Genomic DNA, 4982 nt, shown 5'->3' with positions numbered 1-4982 from the left:
AGGGAGGGGGGGAGGCGCGGCGCGGGGGGGGCATCGAGCGGCCCCCAGGCTCCTCCGGGCCGCGGGGAGGCGATGGAGGGTCCGGGGGGGGCCTGGCTGGCCGTGCCAGGGCCGCCCCACAGCGAGGATAGCAAGGCCCTGCGCCCGGGGCCGTCCTGACTGAACGGGGCGTCGCCAGGGCCCCAACCGAGCCAGGCCCTGCCCGGGCGCCCGTCGCCCCGCTGCCAGCTCTGGTGGGGGGCAGGTGGCCACCGCGGCCCGGTCTGCCACCACGGGTCCCCACGGGTGCTCGGTAACAGCAACCCACGGTTCAGGGGGGCGCGCAAGCAAAGCAAAGTCCTGTTTGTACTGTCCCCTGAAAGAAGGAGGTTTTTTTCAAGCAAATAACAAGGAAATGTGGAAAGTAGCGTCAACAGGGTGTTTTAGTTACATGAAAGAAAGATGGTGTGCGCCTGAAGAAAACAATTCTCTGGAACTGGGTAGTCTGGAGAACGTGAGAGGTGCTAAAGTCCATGTACACAAAAGGTGAGGGACTTTGGGAACCCCTCAGTTAAAACCCATTTCCCTGACTRAGAAAGTGTAGGAAGGGGGAGGAGGTACAGAAAGGTCACCGGTGCTGATGTAAAATTACTGTTCCAGGGTGATAAAAATCTGCTTTGTAACTGGGGAAGGTACAGGAAACCAGAAACAATTACACCGCGTGAGTGGACAAAGGTGTTAGACAAATATTAAAGCTGTGAAAAATGAGGAAAGAAAAGGCAGCGAGCAGCTGATGTGTATCTCCAGCCTAATTTCCACTGGGGAACCGCGTCGCCGAAAGACTCGCTCGTGTCCTTTCTGCACATCTGCTCTCGGATCTCGGCACTGCAGCTTTCTAAARCTCGCTGCAGTAGCGTCAGCAGAGCCTCACCAGGCTCCCCCTCGGCATCGCCTCCTTCCACGACCGGAGAGGCAGCCCCGTGCCGGGCGGCTCCCTCAGCACGCGTGCCCCCCGTGCCTTCAGCTTTGCTGCAGCGAGAACGGTGCCTCCGTGGCTGCTGCTGCCCACATAAACCCTGCAGAGACTTTCGCGGTCTCTCACAAAAACCTGCTCCTGATGGAGTCATCTGTTGAGTCACTGGCTGAGTGTTTGGCTGGCAAGAACCCTCCTCGCGTGTGAAATTGGTGTCGGGGCCACGGCGCAGGTGTTACCGACGCYGCTTTCCCTCTTCTGCTTCTGTCCTCCAGCGTCTTTTGTGGTACAACATCAGTCCAGTTTTACTTCTGAGCTTTCACCACATCAGACAATTTTACTTGTGGTTTCTCTTGTTACGAAACCAGCGGTGGCCAAGCGATGGTGTGTTTGAGATGTGTTGAATACCCTTTCACTGTCCACCTTTCAGCTGCTCGCCACTCTTTAGCTGGCCACAGAAAGTGGCTTCGGGCAGTCTTTTGCCCAACATACTCACCAGATGTCTGAATCTCCACTGGTGAGTGTGCAGCAGTAGGGTTTCGATGCTTTAAGCGCTGGGATTTCATTCTGGCGTTTTCCACAGACGAGGGCACCGAGACAGTCCATGTGGCATTTACATTTGGCATGACAGGTGCAAGTTATCCAAGTTTCGCGGCCTTGCGGAAGAATGATGACAACTGCGCGGTACACATTTAGTTTTATTTGAAGTTAGATACCTCCTTCATTCCAGACATACTGATTTAATCTCCCAAGAGCCGTGCTGGCTTTCTCTATCCCCTGCATGACTTGGTTGTCATTTGTGGCGTTTAGCGAGGGCATGGTGCCGCAGTAGGAGAAGGTCTACAGATTTCAGTGCTGATTAAAGGCTAATTTGTAACCAGACCCTACCCTCTCTTTCTGCTGTATCTCCTATTTATGCTCCAGTTACATACTTACTGTTTACAGTTTTGCACCAAGCCTTCTTCTGCSAATGTAGGGATTCGTTCAGTAGGGCTCTCCACGTTTTTCTTGAAGAGTCACCTTGTTCAGGCAGCCGGTGTGTGCACAACCGGGCAGTGCCTACAATAGCGCCTACAAACCCTGCCCTGCGGATGCCATCAGACTAGCGCAATGCCTGGTGACCAGCTCACTGCACCAGAATAAAACCGGGCACGGGGCTGAGAGGTCGCTCTGTGTWTGCGCCGCACACGAGCAGAGGTCTGCAGCACCTTTTCCTCGGGCGTCACAGCCTGGCTGTGGCTGCTCCCTTTCCCCAGCAGCGCTCCATAACTCAGACGCCGGTTCGGTGTGGTCAGCAGTGTTCAACAACACAGTATATTTGTTTTCAGATGTGTTACTTCATCGTGCCTAAAAGAAAATTTCTCRGGCCGAACCCACAAATAAAGCAAAGTATTTTTCCTTCCTTCAAAATAAATAAGTGAAATCCCTGGGAACAGCTCTGGGTGTTTGCATGTTTCCATACGAAACAACAAAGGCGCTCACGCATTTTGTTCAGAATGGGGTTGTTAAGGCCTCCTGGACCAATCGCCACGGCTGCTTTTTGTTGCCAATCGAGCCTGTGATTCTGGCTATTAGAAATGCCAGGCAAGTTTCTCCGCTGCCTGTGCCCAGTGCTTGCACAGGCCTTTTCCTCTGCTCTCATCGCTCTTGTGCCAAATGGAGCAGGCAGACAGCGTCATGTGAGGCTTTGTTCGTTCGCACCAAGCCAGACGTGAGTATCCTCTTGAGTTAAAAATCTTCCAAGGATTTCACTCTAATCACTGTGCTATCATCCAGCTGGCAGCTGAATTTTTCCTTGTGGCAACCAGGATGTCTGCTTTGCAAGTTCATAAGTTACGGCAATGATAAATAGGAGCTACCAAGTAACAGAGGGTGGTGTGCCACTACGGATTTCTGTGCAGCAGACTTGGACAAAAAAATCCTTCGCTCAAAGGACATTAGGAGCGTCCAGATAGCTGTCCTTCAAAGTGTTAATTCTGGACATGTTACCTGAGCAAAGAAATTATTTTCTTGGTGGTGCAAAGGGAAACAACATGAGGCAGAACTGGAATTAGAGCTGAAGGTGTTGCGTGGACGATTTCTTTGGCCTATTAGCAGCTGAAAAATTGCATGCTATTTGACTTGTCCGTGGGGTGAAAGAGAGAGCGTGTGTCTTCTCTGTAGAGGGCTGATGCCCCCAGGAGGATCGTACCTCCCGACTGCCTCCCTGGCCGGCGAGCCGGGCACCTTCCGCGGGAGCTGCGTGCGTGTGCGGCTTGGTCGGGGTGGCCACGAGCCACGCGTGTGCTGAGCACGGCACCGGCAGCGGGGCTGCAAGGACACGCGCTGCCTCTCGTCATCGCGGCGTTAACGAGCTCTGCTGGGAGATGCCAGGGCTGCCTCTCTGAAGGGTTTAAAAATGGCACTCTGGCCCCGGTGGGCTGGAGCTGGGGCCTTTWCTGTAGCCGCCAGCAAAAGCTGGAAGTGGAAACTGCTGCCGTTGTCCCATCGTCGCYGTAACCTGATGTTGCAGAAAGAGGTAGCTGCTCCCTGCTCTTAACCACGTGTGTTCACCTCCTCTGCGTGTCTGGCGCCAGAGCTGCTGCGGTGCCCCGGTGAACGGCACTGGTGAAGTAGCCTGCCAGAAGGCAGTAATTTTGTGTGAGGTTGTTTTGCGGCGAGGGCCGGTTCCTGGCTGGCCCCGTCCTGCTCCGCGCCCGGGGCAGGTCGTGGGGCCGCGCAGCCGCGAGCGCCGGCGCAGGGGCCGTCGGGCTCGGGGCAGCCGCCCACGCTTAGCTCGGCTTAGAGCGACTGGGGCGCTATAGCCGAATCGTCTGAACCTTTAGGCCACCTAAGGACGTGAAAATCAGCAAAACGATTTGCTGAACGTGCTAATGCTGCCTAAGTGATTGAAATAAAGTAAAATATCAGCTATAAATCCTATAAAGAAAGAATTTTAAAGAGTGAATCCCAATGTATTATTCTGCTGAACTGCATTAGGTCTTGCATAGCTGTCAAAAACAGGCAGGAGAAAAAAAGGAAAACTGGATGTACATAGTACTGTACAAATTAGCAGGCTCAGATTTTATGACTGTGGATTTAAAGGGATTAGCTGATAAATTTACCGAACAACTGGCAATTATTTTTATCAAGTCATGGGAAGTTTAGAGAGGAAAAAAAAGCTGCGCAGCAGTCGTGCTAAGAAGGGCCAAAAGGAAAGGTTCCCCAGGCGGGCAGGAAGCGCTTGGGCAGCCCCGAACCTGCGAGCCCGAAGGGACCTGGCGGAGCGGCGGAGAGGTCCGAACGCGCCTGCGCTCACGGGCTGGGGAGGAGGCGCGAGAAGCGAACGCGCCAGCCCGCCCTGCCCRGCCCTGCCGTGCCAAGCTTCCCCGGCGAAGAAAGAGGCGTGAAAAAAAAAATTAAACCGTCTGGCGATCAGCCAGGGGAAAAACTAAAAGACCGGGATCTGATCACCTCCTGTCCAAGTAAAGAGGGGAAACACGGGCTTTCTGAGAAGGTGCCGCTAACAGCTGGTCCGGGTCAGAGAGCAAAAGCAGATCCGACTCCTCGAAGGGGAGCGGTTCCAGACAGAGCAATTTCAGGCCGAGCGGGCAGTTTAGCAGCCTTTGGGAGGCGAAGGAATTCATTAATGGCTGGAGAGATCGCGCAGCACGGAAATCCCCAAGAAGCCTCCGGCTCAGCGGCAACCACCACGCCGCAACCGCGACGGGCTTCTGCTGCAACAGGAAAAGCGGCGGAGACAGGTTACCCCACTGCTGCCGACTGCTCCAACGGCAAACGCCGCCGCAGGAGCGCGGCAGCGTCGTCCTTCCGGCTGTGAGCCAGGCTTTCCGCGCGACTCTGCCTGATGGAGGAGATAAGCCCCGTCCGGCTCCTGCGGCAGCCGCTGCGGCCCCAGCGGTCCTGCAGCCGGTCCGCCACCATTTCGGGCTTCCCGAGCCGCTGTCCTGCCCTAGCTGGACACGGAGCGTGGGGAGCCGCTGCCGGCCCCTGCGTCCGCATGGGGCATCTCCGGAGGGGGGGGGGCTGG

Source organism: Apteryx rowi, unplaced genomic scaffold (assembly GCF_003343035.1).
Source record: "Apteryx rowi isolate R43461 unplaced genomic scaffold, aptRow1 scaffold_451, whole genome shotgun sequence".
Lineage (NCBI taxonomy): Eukaryota > Metazoa > Chordata > Aves > Apterygiformes > Apterygidae > Apteryx > Apteryx rowi.
The sequence above is the reverse complement of the archived record's forward strand: the minus strand, read 5'-3'. Positions refer to the sequence as shown.